The sequence below is a fragment of the Peromyscus maniculatus genome, chromosome 19, assembly GCF_049852395.1.
Source record: "Peromyscus maniculatus bairdii isolate BWxNUB_F1_BW_parent chromosome 19, HU_Pman_BW_mat_3.1, whole genome shotgun sequence".
NCBI classification, from domain to species: domain Eukaryota; kingdom Metazoa; phylum Chordata; class Mammalia; order Rodentia; family Cricetidae; genus Peromyscus; species Peromyscus maniculatus.
Genome location: NC_134870.1, coordinates 68,203,481 through 68,224,908, shown reverse-complemented (window position 1 = coordinate 68,224,908; position 21,428 = coordinate 68,203,481). Strand labels below are relative to the sequence as shown.

General features: G+C 44.5%; 1 long non-coding RNA gene across 1 annotated transcript; it reads left to right on the top strand.

Annotated features, from left to right (window-relative positions):
- The first annotated feature begins 7,512 nt into the window (after positions 1 to 7,512).
- LOC143269504 (uncharacterized) lies at positions 7,513 to 21,138 on the top strand. The gene is made up of 3 exons (XR_013045931.1): positions 7,513 to 7,826; positions 18,288 to 18,350; positions 20,022 to 21,138. It is a non-coding gene; the product is annotated as an uncharacterized LOC143269504 (long non-coding RNA).
- The last annotated feature ends 290 nt before the right edge of the window (positions 21,139 to 21,428 follow it).

The window sequence follows — 21,428 nt, the reverse complement described above, 5'->3', positions numbered from 1 at the left end:
TTTTTTTTTTTTTTTTTACATTACTTTTTTATTAGCATCTCTGAACTGTATAAAGTAATAGGCTTTGTTATGATGTTTTCATTCATGTGTATAATGTACTTGTTATTTGTCCCACTTTATCACATTTAGCACCACCTATGATCCTTTCTCTTCTTCTCCCTTTTAGGATGTGCATTCTTGTTGCTAGTCACCTGTACATACTATTAACCAAGACCATTTAAAAAACAGATTTATTGAAGTATTGTGCACTTATCATAATTCTATCCATTTAAAATGTGTAATCCAATTCTCAGCATTGTGCAATCACCATCATGATCCATTTCAAACTTTTCTGTAATATCCAAAGGTTCCCTTGCCCATTTGTAGTTACCAAATATTTTCACACCTCAGCTCCAGGAACTCACCAGTCTACTCACTTCTTATATAGATTTAATGTTTTGGATATTTCATACAAATAAAATCATATATGTAGTTTAAAATTTAAACTTTACAAAATCTTTTTGCATTTGGTCTCTTTTACTTATCCTAATGAATTTGAGGTTTATCCACATTGCCAGGATCATTTTAAGTTCAAACTTGAAATTTATTGAGCTGTGTAAGTAGCACAAATTAAGACCAAAATCCTGTGTAAGGCCTCAATTGTATATACATTTCCCCCTATCCAATAATGACTATGAAATAGACAAATAAATAAACCTGACAACAAATAAATAAAACAGAAACGTTAGGAGATGGCATAGCTTTCTGTGATCTTATCTCCATGTGGCAGTCTCCTGTAGACTCTTGCCTTATGGACAATGCAGTCAGCACAGATGGAAATCAAGGTCTTCATGTATGGAAGGAGCCCTCAGAGTAAGCCAGTACTAGCCATCGGCCCCTTGGAGTCTTTTGTTGTTGTTGTTGTTCTTGGCCATCTGAGTTTTTCAAAAGATAATCGCATTTTGCAATGAAGTAATGGGTAAGTGGGACTATGATCAGTCCACTTTTTAAAAATTTAACATTAAAAGCTTTAGATTCATGTTGATTGGAAAAATAGCAACATGAGTCAAGGGGTGGGAAAGGACGCCTGGTATGGCAGCATAGGCTTTAATCTGTGGAGGCAGAGGCAGGGGCATCACGGTAAGTCTCACTGTGAAGTGAGCTGCAGGCCATCCTGGCAATAACAAAAACCACTAAGACAGGAACATTATGAAACGGAAAACCAAAGTCATTGAGGAAGGTAAGCAGTTATACACGGACCTGGCATATCTATCCATCTATCTATCTATCTATCTATCTATCTATCTATCTATCTATCTATCTATCTATCTATCATCTATTTATCTGTCTGTTCATGTATCTGTCCATCTATCCATCTACCTACCTACCTACCTACCTACCATTTATCTATCTATCTATCTATCTATCTATCTATCTATCTATCTATCTATCTATCATCTATTTATCTGTCTGTTCATGTATCTGTCCATCTATCCATCTACCTACCTACCTACCTACCTATCATCTATCTATCTATCTATCTATCTATCTATCTATCTATCTATCTATCTATCTATCATCTATCTAATTTTTGTGGAGGCCTTAAATCTGAATAAGAAGTCTTTTTTAAATTTACCTTTATAAAGCATTTGAAAGTTTCCTGCTGATGGATGTCATAGCCACACTCCGCACACTTGTCGGGGATTAAGTCGGTGTGTATGTGTTGGTGGATGCTGACTGAAACACTTCTTGATGCCTTCATGTTTGTATGACTTCTCCTTTGTGTGGATCCTCTTGTGACTGAGCAGTGTGGGTTTAAGGGTGAATGCCTTGCGGCAGACTCTGTACTTGTATAGTTTCTCACTGTGGATGCATTGGTGAACTTGGAAGTGTGAGGGATGCATGGACATCTTATTGCAGGAACTGCACTGAAATCCAGCACAGATCCCCCTGCTGCATGTGTCTCCTGGTGGGTGAGAAACTGAAATTGATGAAGAAAGTCCTTCTTGCACATAATATATCTATATAGTGCCTGTCTTCCGGCTTCTTGGCCAGTGGGATGACCAAATAGTGGCTTAGCTGATTCTAAACTATCTTGTCCTGAGAATTCTAGGCTGTCTGAATTCATAGTTCCTCCTTAGGAAGTAAGGGAGTTTTCTAGTCTCTTTGTTTTGAACTGTTTAAAACTGAAGATATCTTCTATTCCCAGAGAAATTTCCCTCCAGAACACACATATTTTTGTTTTCCTGAGGCATCTTCCCATCCCTTGTCCTCACAGAACCAGAACTGTCTGAAAGCTGAGGATACTGAGGCTAAGAAATGCTGTCTCTTCCCAGTCTTCTGCCAAATCCTGCTCCAAGGTGTCTGTATATCTCAGATACGCCAGGGCATCTGTAGACCTCAGATACTCCAAGGTGTCTGTAGACCTCAGATGCTCCAAGGTGTCTGTAGACCTCAGATGCTCCAGCTCTTGTTCCCATCTCTGCCAGAACCTCTTGTTCTTCACTAGTGGATGGCTCATCAGTCCCTGGAAGGGTCAGCAGCTGTGGGCTGACTGGCCTTTGTTGAGATGCTCTGTGATCTTGGACGATTGGTGCTTGTGGGACAATTCTGTCACATCACTGCACTCACTGGCCTTGGCTTTGGCTGTCTGAACATCTGAACTCCTCATGAGGAATGAATGCCTGTCCTTGTGAGGTGATTGTGGGCCATCTCTGAGCTGCCTGTTATTTCTCTGTATCTCCTCCAGGTCTTTGCAGTTCTTCAACCCATTCTCCTTGAATAAGACCTGGAGGTCCAAGGCTGTGGAGATGATGAACTCTCCGTCACCAGCTGGTCTCAGGTCTTTTTCTTAGAGTGCAGGTCAGACCCAGCCATTAACTGGAGGTGCAACTCAGAGACTTCTTGGATCCTGAGTAGGGTCTGACCTCGCTGAGGAGGTGAATACTCAAAATAATAGTCATGCTGTCTTGGGTGCTGGGATATTGAAGATGGTGACTGTTTTGACCTGAGGCTGTCCTGGAACTTTCCTTGATCAAGTGTGAATATCATGTTTATAGCTATATGCAGGGGAGAATTTTCCTTCAGTTGATGACAAGTTCTAGAATGTGATGTTTAAGTGATGCCTGTCAGGTGTACTCTGTTTCCTCACAAGTCTCCCTCTTGTCTTCTTGCCTGCAATCTTGGTTGTGGAATCCTCTTTCAAAAGCAAAAAAAAAAAAAAAAAAAAAAAAAAACTCCTAAGATTCTTGATTTCAGCTTATCTTTTGCCTTTGTTTGTTCTTATGATTATGCCAGTTCAGCAATGCAATACATACATACATACATACATACACACACACATGTTCACGTGTGTGTGTGTGTGTGTGTGTGTGTGTGTGTGTGTGTATGTGTGTATGTGTGCTGGGAACGGTGGGGTATCTATAATCCCAGTTAATATTCAAGAGGTTGAAGCAGGAAGATTGCCAGTTCAAGGCCAGCCTTGGCTGTATAGTGAGACCCTGTTCTTTGAAAAAGAGGCTGCTTGTTTTCAAGGATCTTCAGGGCATTCTGTTCCCCCCCCCCCCACTGCCAGGAAGGGAAGGCTGGCACATGCCTCTTATGAGAGTCTCTGGCTAACTTGTTTGGATCTCAGGTAAGTGGAAAATGAGGGGTCTATTCCGGTTAGTGCAGGAGGCCATTCCAGTCTCGGCTGCTGTCTCTTTCCCACCTGCACATTCCAAGCCGGATGCTGTTTATAGACCACTTCATTCAGTGGTAGCTTGCAGGTGTGCCTGCCCTCACTCTTGTATACTTTTACCAACTCCTTTTCATTCCTGGTGAGTCAGTGAAGCCAGCCTTTCCTCAGACTGCACTGGGAATTGCCAAGGTATCTTGTTCAGCTTAAGTCATGCCAGTGTTTAGACATGGAATGGGAAGGACAAGGGCTAAACACAGTAGGAAACAAGTCCAGAGAGACCAAGTGACTGCTGACTGTCACAGAGAGGAATAGCTGAACTCAGGCATCAGACACCCTGGGATGGTACGCTCCTTCAAGCTATGATGTGCTTTTCAAGCCATGATGTGCTCCCCCAAGCCATGGTGTGCTCCCAGCCAAAATGTGCTTCCCCGAGCCATGGTATGCTCCCCCAAGCCATTCTGCACCCTGTTGGAGACAAGGAAACTGGCATGGAAGAGGGTTGCTCTGGTGTCTCCTTGAGAGGTTCTGGAAAGTCTGTGGATTTCCTGTCTTTGGTTTCTCTGTGCCTCCTGCCTGTTGTTATGAGAGAGTCCCAGCTGAGGAAAACAAACCAGCCAAACCAACAAACCCTCAAATCACCGCTCAATGTTTCTGCTTTTAATGTGCAGGGAAGTGTCTACTCTTCAGCCTGTTAGACATGACCTGCTGGTTTGACTGGCTAGCTGGAAGAAAGGGAGTGTGGAGCCCATACTCCATCCTCCTGCCTTAGCTGCTTGTCAGTGAGGGTCTCATCTCATTTGGGGGGGAAAGATAACGTCACTAATGTTCTGTTTAGCAGATTGAAAAAATTTGTACAAGCACTGTTTAGTGTGAAATCTTTGATGGTCTAAAATACCATTAGATGCATGTCTTGGTGTTTGCTTTGATAGGTTCCAACTTCTGAGATGTATTTGAGCCCTGCACTGTAGGGGGTTGGCAGAGTCCTAAATAGTGTTCGCAGAAGTTTGTGGGTCATAGGTTCCTCTTTTGTTGAGGAGAGAGTAGGGTGAGAGAAAGGGGTGTCACTTTGTCACCTGCATTGAAAACTGAGGGGGTCCCAGACAGTACTTACAGCAGCTTCCCTTCTGGTGCCGTTATCAGGCACTGTGGGGAACTGGGTGGGCCGCATCTGTATTGGTGCCCACACGACTTCCTGCCGAGAACAGAAAAGAAGGCAGGATGGTCTCATGAACCCCAGAGAGAAGGGGTGGAGGTCACTACAACCGAAAGGCCAGCTGTGGGGCTGAACGCATTGGCACTGACTGTGTTGGAATGTACCCCCTAACCTCAGAGCTCCAGAAGCAGAGACAGTCCAAACAGTACGAGGCCAATGCAGTCTAGACAGAGAATTCTGCACTCTATAGACGTTGTCTTGGAAGAAAAGGAAGGAAAGTTCTGTGCCTGTTTCTGATTTGTTTTCTAGAAATGCCTTCAGGGAAAAACATATTTCTGTTGTTGTTATAAAAAAAATGCTGGCATGGGTTAAAAAAAATACCCAAAACAATACCTTTCCCTTCTTTTATCCTAAGGAACAAGCCCCCCAGGGTGTGGCTTGCATGCAGGTAGGTTCTTTTTTTCTTTTTTTTTTTTTATTTTTTTCATTTAAAATTTTGTGTGCATTAAATCCCCTGGAACTGGGGTTACAGACGGTTGTGAGCTACCATGTAGATGCTGGGAATTGAACCCAGGTCCTTTGGAAGAACAGCCAGTGCTCTTAACCGCTGAGCCATCTCTCCAGCTCACAGGTGGTTTCCTAACAGAAGTTGTACATATCTAATTGGATGACTCAGAGTCTTTCCCTGAAGCTGTGGGAACGAGCAGGGCCCAGAAACATGACACAGTGTTCTTTAGGCCACAGAGACTCGAAACTGCTGCTCTGGGCATCCACAGGAGATCTCTGCAGCAGCCTTCAAGGCTGCCCTACCTAAGTGGTGCTGAATTGACACTTTTTCTTCCATCTTTTATAAGTGAGAAATGCACAAACGAATAGGGCGCAGCAGTAAAGATCACAGTGAATGGTTGGAGCTGCTGCCCAGTCTCAGGACCTGATTTCCTTTGCACTTGGTTCCCTACAAAATGGTAGGACTTTAAAAGCAAGTGGGAGGAACATCCCCCTTGAAAGTCCCAAGTTGCTGGCTATGCTGTGGGCACCCTGCTCAAACTGCACCCACACTAACGGCTCTGGACACACACACCCCAGCCTACCCACGGCTGGCACCTAAGCAGCTTTTTGCAGGTGGGGGGTGCTGAGGACTTCAGGCCCTGGGGAGCAGGCCTGGCCAATGGCTGATAGAGGTAGGTGTGGAGAGGTCTGGCTCCGTTCCTTGGATGGCCTGCTTTGGTGTTCTGCCTCTCTCCCAGCATGGCTGAGTTCAGCTGTCTGCAGAGCTTGCCTGGTTGACTACTTGTTATTTTAGCTTTCCTTCCCTGCCTGAGTCCCTGTGTCCCTTCATATCTTCCTGGTAACTTCTCCCAAATAACTGTCTGTTCTGAATCTCTTGTTGAGGCCCTTGTTTCAGGGAGACTGCAAACAAAACATACAGGGTTGTATTCCCTTAATTGAGCATCCTTTAAAACAACAACATTTATTTTCAATTTTATGTGTATAGGTATTTTGCTTGTATATATGTCTCTGCCCTTGGAAGCCAGAAGAGGGCAATGGATCCCTTGAGACTGGAGCTGCAGGCATTTGTGAGCTGCTATGTGAATCCTGGGGCTTGAACCTGGATCCTCTGGAAGAGCAGCCAGTGCTCTTAACCACCAAGCCATCTCTCTGGACCCTTAATTGAGCATTCTTTGTGACATCTGATTCCTATTGATTTGGCCACGATTCAAAGCATATTGAAGCTGAGAGTACAGAAACCACCACCCAATGATACATTTCCCAGAAGGCAATTGGGGGGGGCATCCCTCAGGCCACACAGCCAAGTGGTTAGAGACAGGCTTCAGTCAAGCTGGTGTTCCTCGGCTGCCATGGTTTTACTCTCTTGGGCATCCTTCAACTTCTATGTTTAGCAAAGTATCCAAGTTTCAGAGTTGTAGCCTGAAAAACCACTGGTTTCATTTTTCCTCTGCCAGACAAGGCTTCAGTTAAACCAATATCTCCCCCTTTTCAGGGTTGGAGAATCAAACCCAGAATCTCACACAGGCTAGGCTAGCTCTCTCCCCTGTGCTACACATTCCTGTCCCCCTCTTCCAATATTCTTTAGTTATATTCCCTTGGCTGAAAGATTGATATATGCCACATCTTCATATATATGTACACACACACACACATATACATACACATATACATATACAGTCACCTGACAACTAGGTAGTCAGTACTACTGAGTAGCCAGTTGGGCTCCAGAGAATGTGGTCTAGAAGCCACCTCATGATATCATGTCCCTGTCCCAAAAGGAGAGGGCGTGTCCTCTCTGGGAGGAGCTGAAAGAGGAACAGTCTGATACAGCTTAGAGTCAGGTGATCAGAGGGGACCTTTGGGGAAGGCACAGCCGGTAGCATCAGGAACTTGGAACGTAAGGAGACCAGATACCGTTTGGAGAACCATGAAGAGCTGGTTGATATTTTAAGCAGGGGTGGCACACTTATCCCTTCATATCTGTCTCTCTTTCCTTCCTGGGTGTGGTGAGGTGAGGTGTCTTCCTGCCTTGCCACAGATCTGAGAATAATGGAGCCAGCTGACCAAGGACTGAGAGCTCTGAGACTAGGAGCCAAAACAGACATTTCCTCCTTTAGGTTGATTGGTTCAGGTATGTTGTCGTAGCAACGAAAAGCCTGGAACACAGCAGGTCCTCTCCTGGCACCTGGAAGCAGGGCTTAGCATCTCCTGTCTCCAGTGTGGCCTCATTCACCCATTTTACAGATGTTCAGTGACATTTACTCAAAGTCAGTGGTAACCAAACAATAGACCACGCCTTCCATGGAGTGTGCTTTCTAACTGGGGGAGAAAGACATGCACACATCATCAGTGTATGGTTGTTTCCATGGTGATACATGCCATGGATGAAAAGGAGGAAAGGGATAAGGAGATGGTGACGGATGACGGATGGTTTTGCATTTGGAGTGCGATCGACAGGGAAGGCCTTCCTCAGCGAATGGACTCTGAGCCACGAGGAGACTCAGGGTAGGAAGTTTGAGGCCAAGGAAAGCCGAGTTTTAGAGGTTTCAGTGGGAGCAGGCTCCGTGTCTTCAGGAAGACAGTGTTACTAGGACCTTGGCTTTGACACTGGGTGAAAAGGAAGCCCTGCACATGCTCTCCCACCCAGAGAAAGACAGACAAAATTGACCAAATTCTTCAGGGCAAAGTGAAGAGCCAAGTTCAGTACACTCCCATTTTTAGACTAAAAAAAATTATTTCCTTTATGTTTAACTTCACACATGTACAGCAGTGATAATATCATGTAAGGGATCCCTGTGTACTTATTCAACTCCAAGACTTGACAACCCAGGGGTTCTCACTCCATCCACACCAGTCATCTACTATAGAACTTCATCTATAACTGTTTTAGGAATGGTCTCAAAAATGTATGGAAAATAAATCCATGACAGGCTTATTATGCCCCAAATACTGAATTAATTTTTAATAAGATCAAATGTCCAGCTCATTAGTGTTCAGGTGAATAATATTAAAACAAAAATCCATATGCTGCATTTGTCTCTAAAATTTTAAATAAAAATCATTCTTTTTTTCAGATGGGTATAGTGGCACATACCTTTAATCCCAGCACTTGGGAGGCAAAGGCAGGTGGATCTCTGTGAGTTCAAGGTTTGTCTGGTTTATACAGTGAGTTCTAGGATGGCCAGAATTACATAGTGAGACCCTGTCTCAAAAAAATAGATAAAAATATTTTTTTAAAGAACAATTTTGAATCCATAGCAAAACTTATAGGAAAGTATAGAGATTTCTGGCCCCTCCTCCATTATGGTCATCTCCTTGCCAAGTGCTCATTCCTTACATCCAGTGAACATCGTTACGACTAAGGATTGCAGTCCACACTAGGATACATTCTTGGTGTTGAACATTGAGGATGTAGACAAACTGGAACATGCATTTTTGTTACATTATTACATGGAATAGCTTGCTGCCCCCAAAGTCCTCTTCCTCCACACATTTACCCCTCCCCAAAGACTGAATATTTCTACTGTCTCCATGGTTTTGCCTTTTGTAGAATACTAGATAGTCAGAATCATACAAAGACATATGTGTCTTTTTATATCATCTTTTTTTCACTTTGAAATATGCACTCAAGCATCCTCTTTACATGGCTTGACTGTCTGTTTTTCCCAAAGAGTAATATTCTGTTGTTTGGATGTGCCACAGTTTATCCATTCATCTACTGAAGGATACTTCCAAGTTTTTCTAGTTATAAATAAAGCTACTATAATGTCCACATGTAGGACATAGGGTTTTCAGCACATTTGGGGAATACCAGAGAGTGTGGTTGAATGTCTTTTCACTTTTTAACCTGTGGGTTCCCTACACACACACACACACACACACACACACACACACACACACACACACACACACACACACACACATGCACACACACACACACACACACACAGGATTGAACCCAGGGCTTCAGGCATACTAGGTCCACATTCTACTACTGAGGTCTATTCTCAGTTCGTTTTATATTTACATTTTATTTGTTGAAAAAACTAGATTGTTTTCCCCAAGCAACTTTTTAGCCTAGATTTTTCTACCTGAGTCCATGTGATGTTAGGTTCTCCTTTCCTCCTTATTTTCTAGAAACTAGCCATTAAATCCAAAAGTGTGATCAAATTTGTTTGTTTATTTATTTTGTAGAACTGTTTTCAAGGGCTGCTGTATTCTCCCATGAACTTTTTCATCAAGGAGACCTGAAGATCAATGTTACACTTGTCCTGTGGCAGATTTCTATGAGTTTGAGGTCAGCCTGGTCTACATAGCAAGTTCCAGGCCAGCCTGAGCTCACTTACATATCAAACCAGTTAGGGACTGTGATGTTTTGCATGAGAAGGGTCCCCATAGGCTCATAGATTTGAATACTTGGTTACCAGGGAGTGGTACTATTTGAAAGGATCAGAGGGTGTGGCCTTATTGGAGGGAGTGTGTCACTAGGGGTGGGATTTGAGGTATCAAAAAGCCCATGACAAGCCCAGAGTCTCTCCCTTCCTGCTGCCTTTGAATCCAGACGTAGAGCTCTCAGTTACTTCTCCAGCATTGTGTCTGCCTCTGTGGCTCCATGCTCCCCAACCACGATGATAACGAATGAACTAAACCTCTGCAGTTGTAAGAAGTCCTACTTAAACACTTTCCTTTATGAGTTGCAGTGGTCATGGTGTCTCTTCACAGCCAAAGAACACTGACTTTTTTTTTTCTATACTCTTTGGTTCTTTCAGGGGCCCGCCACTCAGCTTTCAAATAAATCACACATGAAGACTTGTTATTACTTATCAGTGCCTGGCCTTAGCTTGGCTTGTTTCTAGCCAGCTTTTCTTAAATTAGCCCATCTACCTTTTGCCTCTGGGCTTTTACCCTTTTCTATTTCTGTGTATTTTTCTTTCTTACTCCATTGCTGCTTATGTAGCTGGGTGGTTGGTCTCTTGTGTCCTCCTCCTTCACTTGCCCCTTCTTCTTTCTCCTCCCTGATTTCTTCTCCTATTTCTTCTCTCTACCTGCCAGCCCCGCCTATCCTTTCTCCTGCCTTGCTGTTGACCATTCAGCTCTTTATTTGACCATTAGGTATTTTAGACAGGCACAGTAACACAGCTTCACAGAGTTAAACAAATGCAACATAAAAGAATGCAACACATCCTTGTATCATTAAAGCAAATGTTCCAGAGCATAAACAAATGTAACACATCTTAAAATAATATTCCACAACAGGCTAAGATGGGGCCATCAAGATAGCTCAGTGAGTAAGGGGACTTTCCACCAAGCCTGATGATCTAATTTCAGACTCTAGAACCCTCATGGTAGGACAGAAATAACTCTTCCAAGCTGTTCTTTGGTCTCCATATGTGAGCTAAAGCATGTGAGCCCCATCCCATAAATAATTAAATATAAAATAATATTTGAAACCAGTTAGAAGCGTGTATATGCATTCATGTGCACATGTGTGCCTGTGTGTCTCCAGGCTGGGAAAACAATATGTGACTCAGATATGCCGGATCTTTCTGGCTCCTCAAGGAAGTGGAGCTTGTTAACGAGGAAAACATCCCGATTCCGGCAGTAAAGGCTGCGTGATAGTGATATCGCTACCGTGAGGAGCTGTGGTCGCAAAGACCAAGAGGGTCTGTTTCTGCTTCTGGCTGACGGGGTTGTGGCGAGCACTTTCTCTTTCCAGCCTCTCCTCTTTAATTTTTCAGTTGGTGTGCAGCAATCACATTAGTTGTATTTAATACATGGCATATTTGTTCTTCGACTTTTACGACTCCTGCTAATTAACTGTACAGTCTTTTATTAGTGTTTGAAATTCTAATTACTGCATTCCCAGGAAGTTTAATATTGTTTAGACTGCACTGCCTCTTTATTGACTCTCAGGTTTGCCTCCAGAAACTCAAGTTATGAGTCTCAGCGAGTCTGTGTTCATTAAGGAAGAACATCCTGGCTTAACCAACTCTCTTTCTTTGTGAGTGGACAAAACAGGCTCTTGGGAGCCGGCTTCCCTTTAGATAGGTGCTGCCCATTCCCAGCCAATGGCTGGCATTCAAGCAGTTGGTGGCACTTCCATGACTGTCCAGGAAGTGCTCTATGGTGTGTCCTGAGCCTTTGTGGTATGTCCCAGAGCCCTGCTCCTGAAGGCCTGGTTCTTCTCTTATTCTGCCCATAGAGCATGTGCATTGCCTTTTCTTAGCTCTGCATGCTTTCTCCAGGGAACAGCTTCCTTTCTGCCTGGCTGTGCTCATCCTTCCCTTTAGGTCTTATTCAGGTACTACCTCCTCTACAAGGCTTTCCTCACCCCCAGCTCCCCACTGCGCTGCCACCTAACCCCCAGTCTTAGGGATGTCTTTGTCTTGGGCTTCATTTATCAGCTCTGGTGTGTCTCTATCAGGCATAGAACCTGGAATATAAACTGTGGGAGCATAAAGATTACCTCGTGAACATCTTCAGAACTCTCTATCCCTGTATTACTGGTGACATTCAATCATACTTGTAGATCATTGATCTCTTATTGTGGAAGATGAGGGGTGCATCGTGAATTTTCTTAAAGAAACTTAGGACTTACATCGACAGCCTTAAATGTAGAATAACAAAAGCACTGACAGTCAGACCATTTGATGTACATTAAGGTTTCTCTTGAAGTCACGTTTTCCCTTCCTCCCCACCAATGTCCCGGCACTCATTATGTTCGGCATCACATGGGTATAGGGCTGAAATACTGATGCAGACACAGGGCTACAGGGGATGAGAGGACAGACACTCTTGGAAAGGGTGGCTGTATTACGGCATGGGCAGTGCTATTCTAGAGCAAGCCATAGTTGGAACTCCAGAAGAAAGGCTGGAAAAGTTCCTGTTGCGGGATGGACTTTTTGTATGCTGTGAATATGTGCTGCTTCCATTGGTTAATAAATAAAGCTGCTTTAGCCTATGGGAAGGCAGGATAAGAGCCAGGAGGGAAATCCAAGCAAAGATATAGGGAGAAGAAAGGCAGAGTCAAGGGAGGTGCTGAGAACTGCCAGGGGTACAAGATGTAATGGGACACAGGTAAAGCCATGAGACATGTAGAGATACATAGATTAATAGAAATGGGTTAACTTAAGATGAAACAGCTAGTTAATAATAAGCCCGAGCCATAGACCAAACAATTTGTAATTAATATAAGCCTCAGTGTGTTTATTTGGGACCAAGCAGCTGCGGGACACAGGAAAACTTCTGGCTACAGTCCCCCGTTAAGTGTTCCCACCCTGTTTTCCTACTGACTTTGGTGAGTAACTGTTCTCAAGAACAGGATTTAGTAATATTATCAGACAATGCTTTCTTCCATGTTTACTCCTTAGCACTGGGGAGTGACAGTGCTTCAGGTACTGTTGGAGTCCAGATCCTGGAGTTAGAACTGAGTTCTAGCCACAATGCTGCCATGACCAGGGGTAGCCTTGGGAAAACTGCCTAACTTGCTGTCCTGCCTGACTAGGCTTTATCATCAATTTGACACAATCTAGAGTCGTCTGGAAGAGGAAACCCCAACTGAAGAGTTTCCTCAATCGGATTGGCCTATGGGTATGTCTGTGTGGCATCGACTGTATTACTAATTACTAGCCCACTGTGAGGGGCACCATCTCTAGGCAGGTGATCCTAGGCTGTCTAAGAAAGCTAGCTGAGCATAAGCCAGTGAGTGAGCCATAAGCCACATTCCTCTATGGTTTCTGCTTTAGATTCCTGTGTTGGCTTCCGTTTGTGTTGGATTGTGGCCTGGAAGTGTAACCTGTAATAAACTATTTTCTTCCCTCACTTGCTTTTGGCCAGAGTGACTTAATCCCAGCAACAGAGTGAAACTAGAACACCTGCCCATACCTAGTGGAAAGGGCCACAATCACTGTGAAATCATAAGGAAAAGTCGAGTATTCATTAAAACAGTTGACAAATTTGGAATTGGGTGTATGGCGAATGCTTAGTTACTGATGGCTGTTATTCCTAGAAAATATTCATTCTTTATCCCCTTTATTCCTCTCCCTCTAGAACTTAAGTCCTTTGGCCTTGGTGCCGGATATGTGTACAGCCTCAGAGAAATCTCTCATTAGAGTCTTGAGACACCAGGAATCCTGTAAGGTAGGGAGAAGACAGAGAGAAAGGAGAGGCAGCATCCTGCCTCTCAGTCTGCTTTCCAGCAGGCTTGCTAGCTCTGCAGGGCTTTGCCTTTACCAAGTGCAGAGGCAAGGGGTGAGGATTTCTGTAGGTCCCATTGGGACGCAGGGGGTGAATGAGTTAACATTTACAAAGTGCTTTGAGCTCCTTGGAGAAAAGGCCCAATCTAAGTATTCTCATTAGTGCATGAATAATAGATGAGCCCGAAGCACTTTGCGAATAGGAAGTTCTTTAGCAATGCTAAATAATACTCCCCAGGACTTACCTGCGATTGAGGGGAGGGGCCAGTTCTTGAAGCTCTGATGGTTCTAGTCTTCACTGTCACTGAGGCTGAGTGGGATCTTGGATAAAATAATTCCCCTCTTCTGCCTCTGAGAATGGAGAGGATGAAATGGGTGATGTCAAAGACAACTCACTTGATTAGGTGCCTCCTCCTAGTGCTTTTTGTCAGAACGACGTGGACAGCAAGAGTCAGAGCAGTCATCGGTGGGAGGGTGGGCTAACTTCCCCAAAGCGGGACTCCACACTGGGCAGTGGCTGCTGCCCCCTCCTCTTTGGCACCCCTGAGAATGAGCTTGGCTTTTCCTTGCAGGTGGAGTACGGAAAGGGATGGTCCTCGAACCCTGGGTTGTGGAGAAAAGACCTCCTGCACCTGCATCCTAGAAAACACTTAATGGCCTTGCCGATTTGCAAGGACTGTGGGAAACACACCTGATTTAGGGTTTATCTCCGTGCTTGGAAGTGTAGTTCTGTAATGTTAACTGCATTTGTGTTGTGCTACGGATCCCTGGAACTCTTCATCTTGCCGCTAAAACCTCATCCTCATCAAGTCACACTCCCCACCTTTACCTTCCTGAGCTCTTCTTCTTCCTGCCTCCCCAAGTTTGGCTCCTTCAGGTCCTTCTTTGCAACTTGAACCATGCACTATTTGTCTTTCTGGGACAGGTTTATTTCATGGAGTGTAATTGACGCTCATTAATTTTGTAGCCTGTTTAAGAACTCTCTCTCTCTGTGTGTGTGTGTGTGTGTGTGTGTGTGTGTGTGTGTGTGTGTGTGTTGTGTACATGTGAGCTCAGGTGCCCTCAGAATCCAAAAGGGGTATGTGATCACCTGGATCTGGAGGTACAGGTGGCTGTGAACCACTCAACATGGGTGCTATGTTCTGAACTTGGATCTTCTGTAAGAGCAGCGTTGATCTTAATTTCTGAGCCATCTCTCCAGCTCTTCGACCTTATTTTTTTGAGACAGAGTCTCTCACTGAACCTGGAGCTCACTGATTCAGGTAGACTGGTTGGGCAGTAAGTCCCAGAGATCCCCCTGTCTCTGCCTTCCCAGTAATGGGATTACAGGAGCTGACTGTGGGTGTTGAAAATTGAACTCAGGTCCTCATTCTTGTGTTTGGCAAACAAGTTACCAACAAATCATTACTCCAGCCCTTCCTCTCCTCCCTCCCTCCCCACTCCTGCCCTTCCTCCCTCCCTCCCTCTTTCCTACCCTTCCTTCCTTCCTTTGGTTTGACAGGGTCTTACTACACAGTCCTGGCTGCTCTAGAACTTGATATGTGGATCAAAATGGCCTCAGATTCATTAGAGATCTTCTAGACTCAGCCTCCTGAGTGTTGGTATTAAAGGTGTGCACCATCATGGCTGGAGTTCTTTCTTCTTCTTCTTCTTCTTCTTCTTCTTCTTCTTCTTCTTCTTCTTCTTCTTCTTCTTCTTCTCCTCCTCCTCCTCCTCCTCCTCCTCCTCCTCCTCCTCCTCCTCCTTCTTTTTCTTCTTCCCCTCCTCTCCCCTCCCTTCCCTCCTCCTCCTCCTCCTCCTCCTCCTCCTCCTCCTCTTCCTCCTCCTCGTCCTTCTTTGGTTTTTCCAGACAGGGTTTCTCTATGTAGTTTTGGTGCCTGTCCTGGATCTTGCTCTGGAGAACAGGCTGGCCTCGAACTCACAGAGATCCACCTGGCTCTGCCTCCCGAGTGCTGGGATTAAAGGCTTCTGGGATTAAAGGCGTGCACCACCACCACCACCACCACCACCACCACCACCACCACCACCACCACCTGGTGACTTTTTTCTTCTTAAAGACCAAACAGTATTCCATTGTAGGTACATGTTCCTTTTGGCTTATTCATTCATTCACTGGCAGACCCCTAGGTTGCTTCCACTTCTGTTTCCAACTCTTGTGAATGAAGCTGTTATGAACATGGATGTACACATACGTTTGAATGTATACCTCCACGCTTTTCAAAAATACTCAGAGGTATGATGCCTCACACATCAATTCTGGTTCCATTTTCTGAAGAAAATGATCATATCTGACTGCTTTCTAACAAATATGATATTGAAAAAGTTTTAAAAATTGTTTATGTGTGTGACTGTTTTGCCTACTTGTATGTTTATGTATCATATCTATGCCAAGTGCCAATAGAGGACAGAAAAGGGCATCTGAACTGGAGTTACAGGTAGTTGTGAGCTGCCATATAGGTGATGGGGATTGAACCTGAGTCCTCTGAAAGAAAATCAAGTGCTCTTAACCACTGAGACATCTCCTCAACCCTGGATGAGAATCTTTAATGACTTCAGATTTCTAGTTTGCATCACTGCCTCCATCAAAGGCCTTACCATCACCTGTATATGCTAAATTATGACCACAAAGAGAATTTGTATAATCATTTAGTAAGAGGATTAAATTCACAATTTTCGAAGTTGGGCCTTGGATGGGACATCAGAGATTTGCTATTTAATGACGGTATTCTGTCATTTGAACACATCAAGGGCTCAGAAACTCAGCCCTGCACAAGTCATTCTGGCTAGGGTAACTCTAATTGGAACTATCAGGTTAAAATTGGCCCTCTCGTGACCTTTGGCCCAGTAGGAGGACATAGAAAAAGTCCAATACACCTTTCTGGTAGTTTGAGGCAATTTCCATGTGGCTTTAAGTCTTCTCTGTAGCCCACATCTGTCCTCATTGACTCTTGGCATCTCTCATGACTTTTGGCTCAGAAGCAGAACCAGATGTTTGGAACATTCTCAGAGTCACATTCTGCTTTATTTCACCTAGACTGCTTCTCCCAATCACTCACGGTACGGACAGGTAGCACCTGCTGTAAGCCACAGGTCTCTGCTTCTGTAGGTTGAGGGGAACCACAAGCAGGGAGGAGGGTAGCTTTACTCATGACACAGGTCGGGAGTGGACACATGGCAACTTAGATATATCAGCTGAGGTGTGTGTGGCTGCATGAACAGCTAATAGTAGCTAGTGTAAAAACAAGATATGACTAAGCTACAGAGCTACATGACCAAGAGGTCTTAGGTTTGGTAGATTCCATGGAGCCATCTAGGAACCAGGCTTTCCACATACTCTGGCATGCTAGCTTTGTTCTTAAGCTTATTGCTTCAGGGTCAAAGGTAGCAGCCTCAACTCTAAAGAGTGAATCTTCATTCGAAGAGAGGAGGAATCAGGCACGACTCTCTGCAGGGAAAACTATTCTCCCAAATCTCAGTCAAGCAAGCTTCCAGTTCCATTGCTTTCTGAGCCAAGTCATAACCCCTACTAGCTGTTGGCACTGATATCACCATGCTGGGTAATTAATTATAGTGGATCGTCTGGATAGAGACCTGCTGCTGTCTGAATATGGTGGGTGCTGTGCCTCTAAGAAAGCAGGGAGAGGCTGAGCCTGGACACATGACAGTGTTTACTGCAGGTACACAACACAGAGCAAGGATGAGATTGGCCACGAGTTTTGGTTATGAGCTTGAGATTTACAGAATCATATTGAATGCACTTTAAATGCCTTTGCTGAATTTACCAAGAGAGAAAGGCAGGACCCATCACCCTACTTCTTAACTATCCCTTTTCGTCCATCCTTATAGTTTCCTACCCATGTTATCCAAAGAAATAATGACATACTTGAACAACATTTCACAGTGCACAGATAATCTTCATATGCATTATCCATTCAGCCTTCATGATAACTTTTTTTTTTAATGAACTTAGGTACAGAGGGCAGAGTTAGTCATACTTCTCAGTACATGAAAGACTAGCACCAATTGCTTAGAGCTGGCCTCTTTCTTGTAATAATCAATTAATCTATCCTTTCTTTTTTATTACCATCATTTTCCACTCTAATCTTTATCCACATAGGCAACCATTCTCAGTATGTCCAAAGTTTATCTCATAATTTTTACGTGCATTTGTAAAATGTGTTTTGTTCTCTGTGTGTGCAGTTGTATGTACACACATGACCATGTAGGAGGATTTCATTTTGGTCTGTCTTTCTGGTCCCCACCTTTTGAGAGTGACCCATGCAGGTGTGCACATGTACTCTACTGCCTTGACAAGCTGCATCGTATTCCACCTGGCGAATTCATTATGCTTTGCTCATCTGTATCCCTGTAGTGGAAATAGGCAAACCTCAACCTCTTGAGAGTCAACATCTTTGCATGCAGACACTGGACTGGTCATAGGCTCTGCTGGGATGCCATAGGGATATAGGCATAACGGAGGAGTTATAAAAGAGATACCTAATTTGGATAAGTACCACTTAAATGGCTCTCTAGAAAGACTGAACTCATCTGCTAAATGAACATCATTCCCAATTAACTGGAAAGCAGGTCTCGAGGATGCCAAGTAACTTGTCCAAGCTTATACTTGTCCAAGCTTATACAGCAGTGACAGTGAATTGGGTCAAGAGCCCAACTCCATGTCTAATTCCACAGCCTTCTCTTTCCCAGAGCCTCACTCTACAAGATGCTGGGTCACTATACTAAGCACTAAGAGAGATCTCTTGCTTTTCAGGCAACACCTTGAATTTCAGAAACGGCTTCTGGTGCACACTGCAAATTCCAGGCAGAAGAAAGTGTAAGTTAGTGGGAAGCTCTTGGACTGTGGTCTGACTCAGCCTGCTCTGGTGTCCTCTGGGTCGCCTCACCACAGTTGCTATTACACTATTAGGGAAGTATTCGAAAAATTTGTGCCAGGACTGGAATGTCATGTCTTCCTCTTTGTCTAACCTGAAAGTTAAAGAGGAGTCATAGAATCAAACAACATATATCCAGGACAGACTTCAGAGACCGTGCATTCCAGGGAGAAGCCTGAGGCCACACAGTTGGGAGCAGGATAGGGCAGGCATCTGGCAATCGTCTGCTGCCCAACACCTGGCAGCTTTCTTCTGTCTCTGTAGGAATCCATACTCTTGATTCTCAAAGACCAAAGGTGTGCACTTGAGGATGCGTGACAAGTCCTTCTCTAGATGTAAGTGGGAGAGGGAACCCAGTGAACTCTATTGCTTTTGCCTGTTTCTATGAGGTCAACCTCCCTCCACAGCCAATTTCAGACTGTGAAGCACTGTTATTGCCCATGGCATTGGGAGAGCTCGGTGCCAGCACTGTGGACACCACCCAGAGCATTTTTACCACCTTGGTATAAAAGACAAAGAGTGAGGGGACTGGACCTGCCTGGACTGAGTCTACCAAGTCGATCTCAGTCCTCGGGGGAGGCTTTGCCCTGGAGGAAGTGGGAATGGGGGGGTGGGCTGGGGGAAGGGGAGGGGGGCAGGAGGGGGGAGAACAAGGGAATCCGTGGCTGATATGTAGAACTGAATGGTATTGTAAAATAAAATAAAATAAAATAAAAAAAAGACAAAGAGTGTCCAGAGCACAGACAACGATCAGGAGGCTCTAAGTTTTGACTATTTAGTATAACTTAGGTGATGGTTAAGTTTTATCATCTTAGTTTCTTTTCTGTTGTAGAGATTAAAAAAAAAAACTTGAGAAAAGCAACTTAGGGGAGAAAGGGCTTGTTTTAGCTCACAGTTCAATGGCAGGGAGGTCACAGCAGCAGGAGCTGGAGGGAGCTGGTCATATCACTTCTATAATCAGGAGCAGAGAACAGGGAGAGCGTGTATGTGGGTGCTCAGCTTACCCTTTCCATTTCATACTGGATCCCACTACCCAGAGAATGGTCCCACTCACAGTTAATGAATGTAGTCAAGACAGTTCCTTAAAGACATTCTCAGAGGCTAACCTTAATCCCAGACAATCCCTCACACCCCTGCCTGGAGGCTTGCCTCCTAGGTATCCAGGTTGATGGATGCTAACTATCACATTTATCAAATGCAAAGCCTAATAATGGTTGTGTTTATCACCAGCTCATGAAATCCCTCAGCATCAGACACTCAGGGAGTCTGAGGGAGGGTGAGGCAGTGCCAGCCCATCCCGGGCTGCTCTGGTATGAAACAAGTTTGTTTGCTGCCTGCCTAGCTTTCCAGTTTATGTATTTGTCTTGATTGGTTTGAATACACTCTGGTGGGAATGTGGAATAGGAACATAGTGTAGGAAAATGCAGTGGATGAATGGGCTATTACAGAGATAAATTTTATGTATAGCAGCAGCATTAGCTCTTTAGACCTCCAAACTATAAAAACTCTAACTCTTCTAGATACACTTTACGAATAATTGTATTATGCTCCTTCCTGCTTCTTACACACGAGGCATGATAACTTATTAATCTTTTTTTTTTCTTTATTGACAGCTCGGAGACTCTTCTGGAAAGCTGTGGACTTCTGGAATGAATGACCCCAGACTGTTGCACTGTCGGGGCCCTCCGACTTGCTTTACTCTCATTTCTCTGGAGTGTGGCGTATTAGAACTTCTCTCTCTAAGGAGGAGGCTGCACAGTGCTTCCTTCCCTCCATTGCCGTCATTAGCTGTTTGAGACTCATTGGGGGGACCACGCCACAGAAGAGGGGCCAGGGCTGGGGCAACTGCCAGGACATATGTCCTTTCTGGCTTGGATGGCGTTAACATTATTTGGGCAACTTCTATCAAGTTACTGGAGCTGGGGTCACCCCTCAAAAGATAGTAGGGAGCCCAGGAGTGAGGGCTTGCTCCCCTGCCCCACTGCCCTAATTAACAAGTTGGGTCCTTTCCAGGTCCTTTGGTGGCTCTCCCGGGGCTGGGTTCCACTGGGGAGTGGCAGACAGTCTTACTTTAAGCAGTGTATCGATCCTCACGTGGTTCGAGGGCCCCTCTTGGGGTAGTGCTCTCTGTTTTAAGTGCATGCAGTAACTCTCTTGACTGGCTTGTAAACAGGTTTTAATGGGGCTATTAGTGTAAAAGGACAGGAAACTTTCAAAAACAACCTCTTAAATATTCATGAGGATGTTAAATCTGGCGCTTAATCACCAGTGTTTGCACACAGCTACCAGAGAGGGAGGACAGCTAACAGGCCGCCTTCACTCGGGGGCAATTGACAGGACATTAATAAACGCTCTTACAGGCATGATGAATGGCCAAGAGACTAGGAGGATTGTTATTTTTTTCCATTTTTTTTTTTTAAAAAAAGCAAAAGAGCCTGTTTCCTTTGGGGAATCTCCGTTCTGGGGGTGGGGCATCAATGTGGAGGTGAAGGTGGGTTCAGGGAAGATGGAATGTGTGTGTGTGTGTGTGTGTGTGTGTGTGTGTGTGTGTGTGTGTGCGCGCGCATACAGTGTGGATGAATGAATTCTTTGCCTTCAGAAATAGTTAACTGGACTATCTGCTTCCAGGCTGTGGTTCCTCTGGGGAAACTTCAAAAACTAGAGAAGGGAATCTCTGAAGAATCCCCTCCACCCCACTGGAGGATTCTTACTTAACTCAGCCTTTGGGAAGCCCAAGAGGTACATGCACAGGTGCCTTCAGGGTGGAGCTCCTTGGTGGGCCATGACCAGACACTAGACCCTTAGATTGGACTTAAATGCATACAAAGGCAGCCAACTGTGGCCTGTAGCCCTGCCTCTCCTGAGCCCACCTTTCTAACTGCGCATTTTTAATTTATGGAGATGCATCTTTCTAGAACTTCTCTCCGTCATGTTGGGTATAGACTCTTTACCAAAAAATGAATAGGAAGCTTGCTTTTTTAACTTATAAGTGATCTGCACTGTTCCATTTCTAGAATGGA